This window comes from Nannospalax galili, unplaced genomic scaffold (assembly GCF_000622305.1).
Source record: "Nannospalax galili isolate Female #2095 unplaced genomic scaffold, S.galili_v1.0 scaffold2971, whole genome shotgun sequence".
Classification (NCBI taxonomy): domain Eukaryota; kingdom Metazoa; phylum Chordata; class Mammalia; order Rodentia; family Spalacidae; genus Nannospalax; species Nannospalax galili.
In genome coordinates, this window is record NW_008329524.1 from 49,106 (window position 1) to 64,761 (window position 15,656).

The window sequence follows — 15,656 nt, forward strand, 5'->3', positions numbered from 1 at the left end:
TTATTGGAATGTAAACTTTATCAAAGAGAGATTTTCACTTCAAGAATTACATTGTTGTTTTTTCTATAAAAATAATATACACAAAATTTTGTAAAATAAATCGGCTTAGCAGAAAGCAATACATGTCAAAGGATTTATATAAAATGCTTCCTCGGGAATAATTTCAAAATGCACATGCATTATCTTCTGTGTAGTAACGGGAGCAATGGATGTCATCTTGATGTTAGAGTGGACTGTAAAGAGAGCCAGCTGGAGAAGTGAAGGGGACGTGGAATATGTTGAAAGTGCACTTCATATGACTTATTCTACTAAGAAATTGTTTGGAATCTTCATCCATATGAAGAGAAAAAATTGCTCTGTCTATAGTAGGAAGATCAAGAGGAAGTCTGCAGGAAAGTGATGGGTTTGCTCTGCACAACCACATTCGTACAGAAGACACATTAGTCTGCATTATGGTGATGTTACACTTAAATAAATTTCATTACGAAGACAAGATTAGAAGAGAGCCATGCAATTTGATAACATACATTACTTATATGAACTTTCATAATGCAGTGGTATCAAGACTTCAAGATAATAATACGCTTCTTGATAATTAAATGCCAAAGTGCAAGGAAGTCCTTTTCAGTCTGATTTCAAAGTGTCAAATCAAGATAATTTGTAATTCCATCACCATAGCTCTATTGTAAATAGCCATGCCGAAGAACCTGCTCTGCAAAACCACCAAGTGGGTATGGGAAGGGTGCGACTTCAGGTTAGAGGAAACTCAAACTTCGTAGTCGCTGAAAGCTGTCCCTCTAAAATAATGAATTTCATTGTAAAATGTTGAGAGAAATGAAAGCCCTACTGGATAACCTGACCTTCAGTGCATTAAGAATCCATCTGCTTATCTTCCTTTAGCTGTGGTTCTCTATCCTGCCACCAAACACCACCATAACGTGTTTTCATAAGGCAAATACACAGGCCAAACCAATATGGATACTTTTCTCCCTCCAGGGAACTGTCCATTAATCTCTGAATGCAGAAATTCTTTGACATTAGTATAATAAAATTTCTCCTCATTTTTTTTGGTAGCCCTTCAGAATAAAATGAATGTTTTTCACTGTGGCCAATTCCAGTTTAATATCAAAGTAGACTGATGTCCTGCTTGACAATGCTGCCTGAATTCTATAAGCCAGTTAATTTCCTGAGCTATTTCAAACTTAAATAATTTTCTACTAAAGCTATCAGTTAATATGATGTATAAGTGAGTCACTTTAAAATGGTTTTGGAGAACTTTAGATTACTGAGATTCAATGTAGAAAAAAAGAGAGATTGAATGATAAAATAGAACCACATCCTAGCTGTTCACTAAGGCCTCATTAGAACCCAAAAAATGGTCTTATTTTTCTTCAAAAGTTCTTTCTTTCATTAATATAATTGAATGAATGTATATAATAGACATATTTATTCGTGAGTAGAACATTAATATCAATTTGTTGCTGCTGTTTGTGTTTGAGACAGGGTCTCACGTAGACCACCCCCCCTCAGGCTCAACATAGGCACCTGCAATTTGTGATATTTATGATTTGTGATGTAGGATGGCCTTGAACGCCTTACCCTCTATTGTCCAGTAGGGATGGTAGTACTGGAATTATAGGTGTGAACCAGGTACAGTGTTTCATTTCTCCTAAACATAATGTATTTAATAACTATAACAAATGTCATATATATTCTATTGTTACCTACAGTTACATTATTTTTGAAAGTTATTTTAAAAATCAAATTAGATTATCATTTAGTTCTTATTTATTCATTTATTTATATATAATATCCAATAGAGTGTCAAGGATATAACACTGAGGAATTAGTATTAAGAAAATATACATGCCCGTTTCAGATACAATTCCTCCCATCATCCCTAGCTCCCTGTCCCCTAGCTCCCTGTCCCCTATCTGTCTCTCTGTCCCCTATGTCCCTGACTCCTATCTCCCTGCCCTCTAGCTCCCTATCTCCTGTCACATTGGCCTTCTTACAGCCTCTTGGATTCTATCCGTGTGTTCTTTGAAGAATTTAAGATTTTGATTTCCCACCTAAATTTTCAGAATTATCCACAAGAGTGTCACTGCATAGGGACCAAGCACTCAAATCATAATCCTGGGGGGTGAGGGGGTGAAAGATTATACATTGGAATCAAAGCTTGTTCCTTACCAGTACCCACCCCCCAGTCTTTCGTGCAGCTGTCACAGAACTGTTTGACTGTGTCCCCCAAGTTTCTGTGCTGGAACTGCAGTGATGAGAGGCATGACCTCTCAGGGGCAGTGAGGAGGGCCCCGCCCTGTCAATGAACCAATGCTCTGACAGGCGAGTGAATCTGTTATTACAAGAAGGTTTGTTATGGAAGGGAGTTTCACCAGGCATGATGGCTCCCAGTGTTTGGGAGGCTGAATCAGGAGGATCGTGCATATGTATGTAGTCTAAGCATCTTAGTGAAAGCCTGTCTTATAAGAACAAGGGCTGAAGGATGTAGCAGAGAACTCAAGTACTAGTCTAGCATGTACAAGGCCCTGGGACTGACCCCCAGCACCTTAAATGAAGAAGTGAGGTCCTCAGGTCTAGAGAGATGACTCAAGGGTTAGGAGCACTGGCTGTTCTTGCAGAAGACATAACTGAATCCCAGGATCCACAGGGTGGCTAACATCCTCCCACAACTCCAGTTCTAGGGGATCTGATACCCTCTTCTGACCTCCATGGGTGCACTTACACACATGTAGACTTAACATTCATACACATAGAATAAAAATAACAAATTTTTTCTTAAAAAAGGAAACAAAAGATTTTGATTTGCTCCCCCCACAACTTAATCTATTGTAGTTAACTTCCCAGGAAACACAGCAAAAATAAATAAATGAATAAAAACTTGAAGAGAGAATGGCTGAAAACTCTCAAAAGTAAAAGCACAGGAATAGTGTTGTTTTCCTTCCCTGAAGAAATAGTTCATAAGGCTTAACTCTCCTCCTTCTCTGCCTCCACCTCCACTTCTCTTTTTGTTTTGTCTAGAGCAAGTCTCCATTCTTTGCCCTGTAACTGTTTGCTAAACTAGCCTAATAGAAAATCACTTTTCTGGACAGAGCCAGTGGGGAAAGGAAAGGTGTGTGGGTCTCTGTGTCTCTGTAAAATAAAGAGTACCAATCTCAGATAAAGGGAGAGTGAACCTCCTGAGCTGTGAGGATAAACTCACACACGTCTTAGAATCACCTCATTTGTGTTTGAGATAATATGTTTCCCAAAAGACACAATGAAGGCCAGATTGTGACTGAATTGCCAACTGTTCCCATGTCTCAGGCTGAGGTTAAGGTGGTGTGTGCTACACAGACCCAAAGTAACCCACAGAAGCTTTGAAAAGGAAACTGAGGCTAGGCTTACTTCCCAGAAGTTGAGGCAGGACTTGTAAAAGAACTGTGATTCTGCTATTTCTAAATGGGGTCACAGAACATCAGCATAAAGCTCATTAGTTCCTAAAAGAATACAAAGTCTATAAATCATTGTTCTTCATCTCAGACAGACTCCTGATTTCATGAAAATCAATGAAGAAAAACATGACCAGCTGTCAAGAGAAACAACAGCCATCAGCTGCTAACCCTGAGATGGCTCCAAAGAACGTGAACTCAAAGATATTACACTGAACGGTAATGTCACAGCTGTTCTGTGGTAAGAAGAAGACATGTGACTGTCATGAACCAGGCAAATGTATCAGGCATACTTAGGCCATTTCATCATGAGACTATCTCAGACTTGACTGGTACAGACTGCAGTTTCCAGGTCAATAATGTACACAGCACCATGCCATTCATGGAGCCCAAGAGAAAATATAGCAATAAAATGTGTGGAAGAAATGAAGGAGATGCCTAGGATTGTAGGGACAGGACAGACCATGCTTCCTTAGGGCCATTTAGATGATTTGTGTGGATTCTTTGTGAACTCCATACCCTGTATTTTCATCACATGCAGAGCCATCTTCCTTATCTCCGCCTTCACCCTAAGGCCCTTCATGTCTTCTATTTTTAGTTTTGTTTTCATAAACTCTATCCAGTTTAATTTCTGTGGCCCCAGTGCTGTTCAGAGTAGGGCTAGGAGCTCAGACAACCTGTCTCTAAGGAAAGCCGGCTCTCCCTCTCTTAGCAGGTATCAATTTCCAGTAGATCTGCAGTTAGGGCTGAAGATTGTAGCCCACTTCTCCCACCCATGCTAGTTTTATTTCTGGATTGAGTCATTTTTAAGCAAGCAGAAATAGCACACTCCAACCATGATGAAAGCGATAGTACCAAGAGTTCATACCAGCACCAGTAACTTACTGTCATTATCGGCCTCAGTTGTGGTTTATCAATGACCAAGCTACAGTAGCAGGTGGAGCAGTACCGTGGGTCTTTGGGTCCTTCCTGCCTCTTTATCCCACTTCGGCCTGTGGCTCCCTCCTACCTTTTTCTCCTACTTTGTCCCAAGACAATCAAAGTCCTATTTTCTGTACATTAGTAATTTTGTTGAAAACAGGATTTTACTTTTCAACCAGAACTCACAAAATTGAGTATCAAGCAGATAAAAGCAGGGATACGCTGGGAAACTGAGTTTAGGAAACCTGAAGGGCTTTTTCTCTTCATGAATTTGTCATGTAGACACAGCCTAGGAGTCCCAGATGGCTCAGAACAATGCCTGGAAGACCTTTATTCTTCCTGAGTGTTCCATTATATGGATGTTTACAGTATTCAGTGGATTGACGATTGATGAACACACACTTAGTGAACACAGGCGATGTGGAAACATCATTGTCGTAAGTGGCACATGAGGTTTTTATTAGACTCTATTAGATGACAAACTTTCTGCCAAACATTTCTGCTTAGAGAAGTTATTCCGTACTAGACTGATGACTTCATGCCAGATACTCTGAAACTTACTGCTAAAGTGTGTTTAAGTGGACTGCTACTCAACTGAATTCTCACACTCTTTGCAAAATTTTCCTTTTTAATTTTTCTGTAGGGTATTTTTTAGTTTTTAAAAATCTTTCATGGAGGTACCTTTTACATAAATACAATGCACACATTTTGACTGTATGTGTTTGAACCTCTATTATCCATTCACTCAAGAACACAGACTGGTAACCCTTTGCCAGCATCAGCTTGATGACTCTTTAAAGTGTGGATTATTTTAACACGCATGTAGTAAAAACTCTACATCTGCTTGTAAGGCAAGGGGCATCACATTCTTTTTATTGAAATTCATACATGTTCCGATTTTATCTCCATTTTAATTTTGTTTACATTTTAATTGAGTTGTAGAACCTACATATAGATATGTATATATATATATATATGTATGTATTTATATATGTATACACATAGACTGATCCACTTGTTTCAAATATTTCCATTCTGTGTCTTTCCTTATCATCTTATTTGTTGAAACTTTATTAAACTTTCAATTTAACCCTGTTTTCTGTTCCTAAGATGTGGGGCTGCTCCCTCTCTTCATGGATCGTTGGCCACCACTCCACGAGGACAAAGGGACCAGAAGCGACGAGCGGGGTCAGGATGGCCAGTGAGCACTGACAGAAGAAAGCCCTTCCAGGGAGGCATGTTCAGTGATGCAAACAGCTCTAGACTCAGTGAAACAGCTCCAGATTCAGTGAAACAGCTCCATTTATTCAGTGGGCGTTAGGGAAAATATAGTGTGGAGGCAGTAGCCAATGCTTCAGCTGGTAGGTGCTCATAGTATGCTTTATTTACATGTGGCAGTAAGCTCTTATCATCTGACCTCCAGGCAATGCCTAATTATCATATAGAAAAAACCTGGGGGTAGTTTTTACTCCAGGTAACTATGCCAAAGGTCATGTTCCAAATAAGGTCAGGCATCCGTGCTTGGCAGCACTTTCCAGGTAAGTCAGAAAGAGAGCAGGAGGCTCCTTGCTGAAAAGGGGAGTCCTTCCATTTAGCGCCAAGCCCCTTAGAGCTATCTGGACATGGAGGAATACAACCCTAGCAGCAGGGTTCCCCCACACTAAGAAATGATGCTTATATATACATTTCATTACAGCAGCTGTGTGGTTATGGTTTTATTCGGCTCTCAGATTCTTCTCATACTGATTGAATACATGATGTGAGTTCAGTGGTTATGCTTTCATGGGAATACACAATCATTCTTAGTTGTAGACACCACATTGAAGGAAAATCACTCACACACAAGCATGCTGTGCTTAGATGTTCTAGTTTTCTTATTGTTGCTTTGAAAATACTGTGACTAAAAGCACTTTAGGGGAGGAATGGGTTTATTTGTTCACAGTTCATCAGAGAGGGAAGTCAGGGGAGGAACTCAAGCAGGATCTGAGAACAGAAACAACATTTAAAAGCACTGCTGCCTGGCTTGCTGGCTGGCTCACCCTTAACTTTCTACCACAGTCCAGGACCTATGCCCACAGAATTGTGCCACCCACAGTGGGCTAGGTACACCTACATCAGTTAGCATTCAAGACAATCCCTCACAGACATTCTCAGAGGTCAATGCAATCTAGGAAGTTCCTCAGTGTAGGCCACTCCTTCAGGTGCCCCTAAGCTGTGTCAACTTGAAAGTTAAAGCTAAGACAGATGTAAATACTGATATTTCACAGTCCTGTACCAAGAGGTTGCCGTAAGGATTATTACTTACAGTGAAGACATTCAAGAAGAGTAGTGTTGTCTTCCTAAGCATGTTTGAGCATGAGTTCAGAAATAAGGGAAGGAAGGTTATGGAGTTTTGTGGAAGGGAGTGAAGAGAAAAAATATTCTTGTTCATGAGTGAGAAAGCACTCGTGACATCTGCTCACTCTGCCCAGATGTGAGCTCAGGGAAAGAGTGAGAAATGAAGCAATATTTTGTCTGCAACCATCAAAAGCTGCAGTCAGAGCTGTAGCACTAGGGATCATCTATGAAAAACACCCAGTGTAACACTGTGTGTCCCCGGGGCCTGAGCACCAATTGCTGGGTGTGTGCTCAGGCCCTTGTCTATGCTCTTGTCCCCACAAAACCTCAGTAGCATATCTTCGTTGTGAGCCTTTAAATTAGTCACATTCCCCACCCTTTATTTTTTTCAAAATTGGTTTGGTTATTCTAAGTACACTGACTTTCTATATGAGTTTCAGAATCAATTTGTCAGTTTTTCCCCCAAAAAGAATATAGGTTTTAATTGGCACTAAATTGAATTTATGGGTTACTTTGGATGAAATGGCTATTTTAATGGTGAAATTTCCAATACATAACCATGTTAAGACATTATTCTCATTTATGTCCTCTTAGGTTATTGATTTTAAGGCTTCTCTCTTTTTAAAAATTGTCACTTAGCAGCATCTCCTCACTCCTAATCACTCCTTTGGCTGAATTCCACAAATTCTGGTGAATACTTTATCACCTGTACTAATCACATACACACTAGCATGCACAATCTCAGCACCCTCACCTGCACCTACACAGACACATACTCTTTAATTTCTCCATGTGCTGTGAACTGTTCAGAAGGGTTCTGCTAAGGCTGCACTTACATGGTATTTTCATAGTCACTTATGACTCATTTACAAGTTAACTCTGTTGTGACTAGGAAACATTCTTCAAAGCCTCAAACTATATGACTTTTGTGGTTCATTTAATGATCTGAAGTAAGATTTATGAGTGAAAATCCCACATGCATTTTCTTATAATTGGATAATTTGATACTGTGTTGTTTTCATTTCTAGCAGGTCGTATTTAATGATATCACAGCTGAAAAAAGTCAACTACTCCCTAGGCCTTTGCTCTATGATTGCATGTCTGTCCAATCAAGGAGCACACTGTGTTAAACTAGCAAACACTAGTGTCAGCATGAGCTTATAGAATGATTTATTTTAATTTTGGGTGTATGAGTGCTTGTCTACATTTATCTAAGTGTACCATGTGCATGTAATGCCCATGGAGACCAGAAGAGGAAATTAGATACCCCCCCAAACTTGAGTTACAAAGAAATGTGAGCAGTCATGTGGGTATTGGGAACTGAACAGAGATCCGGTGAGCCTTCATATGGGTGCTGGGAACTGAACAAAGCTCCTGTGAGCCTTCATGTGGGTTCTGGGAACTGAACACAGGTCCTGTGAGCGTTCCTGTGGGTGCTGGGAACTGAACACAGGTCCTGTGAGCCTTCATGTGTGTGCTGGGAACTGAACACAGGTCCTGTGAGCCTTCATGTGGGTGCTGGGAACTGAACACAGGTCCTTTGAAAGAACAAATGCTCTTAAATTTTGAGTCATGTCTCCAGCACCTAGTGTGAATTTATTGATTTCTATTTGTATATTATGGAGAATTGTATTATATACTTTTTGAATTTCAATCACAGTAGCCATATCTTTATGAATTTGAGGGCTTTTTAAAATGAATTTTTATTAAAAATGAATTTTGGGTCATTTCATAGAATTTGGTCATACTTAGAGCCCCTCCACTCACTGTACACCTCCTCAATACCAACCACACACCTGATTTCATGTACTTTATTGTGTTCCCCAACCTTGCTGAGGAACTACAGGGAACTGATAGGTACAGGAAGAGGGAGGGTCAGGTTTCTGGAAGAGTGTGATGCTGGATAGATTGACCAGGCTCCAGTGGATGGACCCACACTGAAGGGCATTTGGGGACACAAATTTGACTCAATAGGCCTTTATGTATTTTATATATATATATAATACATATATATAATATAAAGTATATATAGAGGCAATAACAAAGCACAAGAACGTTAGTTTTATCACACATGCCATATGACATGTAAAATGCCCTTTACTACTAGTGATAATCCTTTCCATGCAAGTAATTTTTGTGTATTTTTGCATGTGTATGTGTATATATGTATGTGTGTGCATGTTTATGTGTGTGCATGTATGTATATGTGTATGTGCATGTGTATATGTGTATACATGTATATATGTGTATGGGTGTATGGGTATGTATGTGTGTATGTTTGTGTGTATGTATGGATGTTTATGCATGTGTGTATGGATGTGTATTTGTGTTTGTATATCTATGTGTATTTGTGGCATATGTATGTTTGTGTGTACATCTGTGTGTTTGTACTGCCTATATGCACATGTGCAGATGCCAGTCTCAGAGGCTCTTCACCTCAAGCCCGCGCAACCGCAGCTGGCTCTCCTCCTTGTGCGCAGCCTGTCCTTTGTCCTGTCCCTCGGCTTACCTCCACGTCTTCAGGGCTGGGAACTGCCTTTCAGTTAGCGTCGTCCACCAGCAGCAGAGCCTTTCTTCCCGTCCGTCAGGATCACTTCTTACTTTCACTGTCCAAACTCTTTGCTCTTGGATTTTTGTCCTGATTGTTATCATTTTGGTCTTCCTGCGCTTTATGCTTCCCAGTGCTTAGCTGCTTCTATTGTTGGGCATTTGTAATCACTGATGAATAGATTACTGTACGCAATTTTAATTGTTATAATAGAGTTTTAATGGTGTGTGAGGCTAGTTTTCACTTCAGCCATCACTTCTTGGTACCTCAGTAGTTCTCTGGACCTCCTTCTGGTTTGTGATGTTCACATTTCTGTGAGATTCTTAACTGGGGAGTGGGTTTCTCATTCCCGGACTCAGTGCTCACTTTTTTTTTTTAATGTTTATTGAGAATTTAATACATGCATATAGGTGTTTTGATCAAATCCATGCCCACTCCCTCCTCTCCAACTCCTCCGATGTCTCCCAATCACTTTTTTCTTTTTTCTTCTTTGATTTATTTATTTATTTTTATGGAGCTTTTGGCTACTCTAACATTCTCCCCTCTGAAGAGGTGACCCTAAAATCTTTTAAGGATTAGATACAAGTTCCCAAATACTTTCAACATTTTTGGCCTTTGGAACAGAGTATGTTGCTAACAGGCCCAAGGACATTTTGACTTTTAGCCAAGAAACTGGCTACTTTTCTATGGGGTCTTTTTACCCTAACTGCCTAGCCAATTCCTACCTCCTATTCTCATCATGCCATCCTCTGAAAAGGTTTCCCAGTTTGCAGATAGGGAATCAGGACACAGACCGCTGTGGCTTCTTCCATGCTGAACAGGGACACAGGGTGAGGCAATAGGGGTACCCCTTCAGTGGGTCTATCTAAAAGACTCCCAAATTGCTTCTTAGATAGACTCTTGTGGATAGAAACTCAGTGGTCTAACCCTGTCTAAATTGGTAGGCCTAACTCCAAGGTCCCTTCTGACAGCTCTACTGGGACTTGGGAAATTGCTTCTCCTTTGTTTGTGTGGAATTTTGAATTATTATGTGGTCAGTGAAGGACAGTAGTGTCATTCCTATGCATATTGGGGAATGGGGGGTCTTGTTTTGTGGTTCCTAACTCCTAGTTTCTATTCTGTATCTAACATATTCTCAGCCTTTCAAGATGAAGAACTGCTGATAAGACATTCCCTTGCCGGATCCTTCCTCTTTCAAGCTCTCTAAATTCTCAAGCCAACTCTGCCTCTGCACTCTGCACCATCCATGTGGAGGCCTTTCACCATTCCTTTGTTTTTCTCATAAAGAACATTTGCATCTCTTGAGATTGGTCTCATTTTTCTTTTATTTTCTCATCACCCTGGTCACTCCTGATCTAACACCTTCAATGAATTCTTTTTAATATTTTGTCAAAGATCTTAGAGCTCATCAGCAGGAGGGTTTGTAGAATATAACATACATTGCCATTTCTTCAAGATCAAAACTTGTCTTAGGTCTGCTATGAAAACATCTCAATTATGGGGTCTGGTGAGGTGGCTCAGTGATTAAAAACACTGACTGCTCTTGCAGCAGATCCAGGTTTGACTTCTAGCACCCATATGGTGGCAAACAGCAGCTGTGACTCTACTTCCAGTGCATCTGAGGGCTCCTTCTGACCTCTGCAGGTATTGAACAACACAGATGAGCTTACACACATGTAGGCAGTACACTCATACACATAAAATACAAATAACAAATAAATAAAAAGAAACTATCTTATTTTCTCCTTAGGAAAGTGATAAAAATTCAGTATACTTTTCAAACACACAATGATAATGCAAAACATAAGTCAATGCTAGTTACACTAATTAGAAATAGATACTGTGGATATGTGCTGATTCTCTCTTTTTGTTTACCTACAAATACATGTGTTTATGACTGAAATTCAAAGAACTGTAGTGATATTGGCATGTTCTTAAAGTAAATATTTGTATCAACACATGTATGCACTTTAACATATTAATTTCTTATTTTCATGAAGAACATTTTCAAACATTGTTTTAACATCGCATATTGCCACACATTTAATTGCAATTAAATTATCTATTTTTGTAAATCTTTAATAAGTTATGATTTACAGCTCAGGAAACCTGATGTCGTGTGTCTTTTTCTGAAACTTTGTGTCTGAATTTCTTCTCTGTTCTCCTCCTTGTCCCTCTGTATAGAATGTGTGTCTCCTCCACCACCCTTTCTGACCCTCTGCCCCTTGCCTGAAACTCAGAGAGACTATTGACAGTTTTCCTGGAGGAGGTGGGTTATATTCCTCAGTGCTATGACCATTGGTAAGTTGTCTCTCCAAGTACCTCCACAAACATGTTCATGTTGGCAACTCTAATTGCATTGGGCCATAAACAAACAAACACATAAACAAGATGGGAAAACAGGAGGGAGGCTGGTTGGCAGACTACATTTGAAAAGACTGGACTCCTTGTTAAGTGTGGTCACCAAAATCTCTATACTGTTATCCTCATGATAGACAATAACTTCACAGAAATTCTTTAAGGACTGAAATCCAATTAAAACAATTTCATAATGCCAAATGGGACTTTGTGAAACTGACATGCTTCTATTCAGCAAAGGCACCATCATTTGAGGGAGGACTCAACCTAGATAATGAGAAAGAATCCTTACAAGCTATGAATCTGAGAGTTAATATCTAAAATATACAAAGAACTCAAAGAGCTAAGAAAAGCACCAATCTAATTTGAAAATATGGGACACGCAATTAAGCAGACTTACCACAAGATGAAACACCAGTGGCTGAGAGCTTTTTTTTTTATGTTCACCCTCTTTAGCCACCATGGAAATACAAATAAAATATACTTGGTGATTTCCTCTTACCCTAGTTAGAATAACTAAGATTAAAAAAGACAAATAATGACAAATGCTGGAAGGATTTAGGGAAAGGAAAACACTTATTCACTGCTGTGTGAGGGCAAACCAGTGCAGTACAATGTAAATAAGCATAGAGTTTTCTCAAAAATGTAAGTAGATTTATGACATGATTCAAATAAAACACTGTTGGTCATGTGCTCAAAGAACTCTGAAGTCTACTACAGAGTTACCTGCTCATCAATGTTCACTGATGTTCTACCCACTAGACAGAAAGTGCAAACAAACTACACGGCCATCAATTGGTGAACAGATAATGGCATATGGTACTATTACACAATGGGATTTCTTTCATCTCTTAAGACAAAAAATATTATGAAATTTAAAGGTAAATTAATGGACTTGCCATCACCCTGAGTGTACTGATCGAGACCCAGAAAGAAAAAAAAAATTTTTTTGGTCTTCTTTTTTGAGACAGGGTCTCCCTGCAGCCCCAGCTGGCCTGGAACTCACTATGTAGACCAGGCTGGCCTTGAACTCACAGAGATCTGCCTGCCTCTGCCTCCCGAGTGCTGGGATTAAAGGCATGTACCACCACACCTGGCAAGAAAGAAATGTTTTACATAATAGCTCTCATATGTGGAAGCTAGCACTGAATCTTTAGATACATGTGTTTCAATTTGAAAATCTATAAAGGTCAGAAAAGTAGTTAGGCAACATGGGAGCATGGCATGTTGTGGGAGGGGAGGTAGATTGAAGAGACATAAAGGGGAAGGGGATAATGGAGTAGGAAGGTTAAATGGGTGGGGAGAGGGAGGGTTAGGGTAGAGGAGGGAGTATGGGGATGGTCTTCAGAAAAGCCCTGTGGAGACCTACCACTGTTCACCATTGAGAAAATGATGAGCACTCACACTTCTGCTAGTACTAGGAGAGGCTTCGTCAAATACATGCATGTGCATATATAAAGAGTGTGTGGAATTTCTCAATAACTTGATTTGAGGGTAATCACCCCTAAAAGACATCAGGGGCTAGCAAAAAGAATACAGCCACTTGCCAGGAATGGACCATTTCTTACAGAGTAGTTGACTAAGAGGGTCCCATATACCCTCAAACAATACTGGATATTGCTGTTTCTCATGGTTACCTGCCAGAATTTGATGGTAAGACACTATTTACTAGAGATACCACCTATTTAAACCATAGACCAAACATGGAGAAATTACTTGATAATATATTTTTTAATACTATGGAATGCTTCCTGAAATAGTGTGTCTTCCTTGTGCAGGGACATGCTAATTTTCATAGTAACCCAATTTTGGTATATGTGCTGCCAGAGTGAACACTCGGTAGTAATCTTGAAGCTTCTTCATTAACAACTTTTCTTAGTGCTGTCCTAGTGCTGGAGGTGCTGTGCATGCTACCATAAAGTCACAATTATTGTTACCCATCTGTGACCCCTCTGAGCTAAGATGATGAGTGGCACTGGAAAGAGGTGCCCACAGGTGTAATAGTGGCATGAGTGTTACAGGAGTAACCAAACTCTTCTGACTGGATTTAATATTCACTTAATAAGATGGAATCCATACCTGGCACTTTTATCAGGCCCAAGAATCTGTGACTAGACAGGTTAGATAGTCTGTTTTAGTTTTCTTTCTATTTCTGCAATAACATACTCACCATGGCCAGTGTCATGCAGACTCTTAATCTCTATGTTTTGGCCATTTCTGACCTTTTGTGTTGCTGGTCCTCTGTTGCATGAGGGAACTTCATTAATGAGAACTGGGATATTGGAGGGTGCCAGTGGGGACGGGGGTATAAAGATGATTAAGATTGAGATGCTCTGTATGAAATACACAAAAATTTAATAAAAATAAAAAACTCACCACAACCCATTTGTGGATGAAAGAGTATATCTGGCTTGGAGCTCATGGTCTTGCATTGAGGAAAGCCAGACAGGAACTGAAGCGGAGACCGTAGAGCAATGCTACATTCTTCCCCTGGCCTGCTCAGCTACTTTTCAGAACACAGCGATTACACAGAGACCCACAACTAGTCAAAGCACAGAGAATAAGAAGCATCAGAGGACTCAGCCTAAAGTAGGTACCTAGATCACAACATTCCTCCCTAGGCTCATGAATCATAGGGGAACAGGAAACAGAAAGTTGATAAGAGCCTGCAGTGGTGGGGAAGATAAGTAAACAGTGTTCTATAAACTCACTGTCAGACATCACCTTGGACACATTCATTCCAGTGCAGCTGAGCTATTCTGCCTCTGTGTGCTGCTCAGTGCCTCACTGGACAGGTAAAGCAGCTCACTTCTGACTGAGCAATGTCCTCTGCCAGTGAATCAGGAGGGTCAGCTTCTTCCTCCTCTAATCCGGCTCCTAATTCCTGAAAACACCTAGATGCTCCAGAGTTCCAATACAGTCATCAGCCTTGCTACGTAAGTTGTGTTTGTGATAGAGAGACCAGTTCTCAGAATTCCGAAGTCTGTCTTCTGTGCCATCACATCAACAGGAAGTTTCACACAACAGGTGAAAATGTTGACTTTCACACGGAATGTTTCTTCATTCCTCCTCCCCCTGCTCCTCCTCCTCCTCCCCCTGCTCCTCCTCCTCCCCCTGTTCCTCCCCCACCTCCTCCTCTTCCTTCCCCACCTCCACCTCCTCCTCCTCAAAGAGTACAGCCTGTTTTGTGTGAAAATGCCGAAACTAGTTGGCAGACCAGACAATCTTTGTTGTTACTCTGGTGAGTTTGAACCTCCATATGTCCTTTCCTTCCTCCTTCCATTCAGAATATTTCAGCCTTCAACTTTGCTTATTTCTTTTCTTGTGTTTGTCCAAAGTTAAATATTTCTTTACTCTTTGAGGTTTGTCTTTGGATAGCTAAAATTAGACATGCCTCCTCCTCCACCTTCTCCACCTCCTCCTCCACTTCCTCCCCCTCCTCCCCTACCTCCTCCTCCACCTTCTCCACCTCCTCCTCCTCCCCCTGTTCCTCCTCCTCCTCCTCCACCTTCTCCAACTCCTCCTCCCTCTGTTTCTCTGCCTCCTCCTCTTCCTCTTCCTGTTCCTCCTCCTCCCTCTGCTCCTCCTCCTTCCCCTTCACTTCCCTCCCTCCTCCATCGTTTCTTTCCTCCTCTTTATCCTCATATTTTTTGGTGGTTCTGGGGTGTGAACCAAGTCTCATAAACTCTGTCCAACTCCTCTTCCACTGTGCAGTACCCATAGTTTTTCCACAATATTTTTCAATGAAAGAATGGAAGACTTTACACAGAAATTTCCTCTTCAGAACTGCCTGTGTTAGTAATAACTCTTAAACATACACATTTCAAATATATTAATGAACTCATTTAACATAGAATGGTGTAACTGGAAGCAGTTTTACATCACAGAAAACCGCAAAAGAAACTGAGAAAATTGAGAAATTCCCACAAGAATAAAATGAGGAAAATAACTCACAGGACCTGGCATCTTGTCAGAACTTTCACTGAAGCCCTGTATAGAGTTCTCCTCTGTCCAGAACATGAGTAAACTCAAAGTCTGTGGAA

The 15,656-nt window shown here is 40.4% G+C and overlaps 1 non-coding gene across 1 annotated transcript; it reads right to left on the reverse strand.

Moving 5' to 3' along the window:
• Positions 1-13,346: 13,346 nt before the first annotated feature.
• Positions 13,347-13,449, reverse strand: LOC115071241. Its single transcript, XR_003850337.1, has one exon. It is a non-coding gene; the product is annotated as a U6 spliceosomal RNA (small nuclear RNA).
• Positions 13,450-15,656: the final 2,207 nt, after the last annotated feature.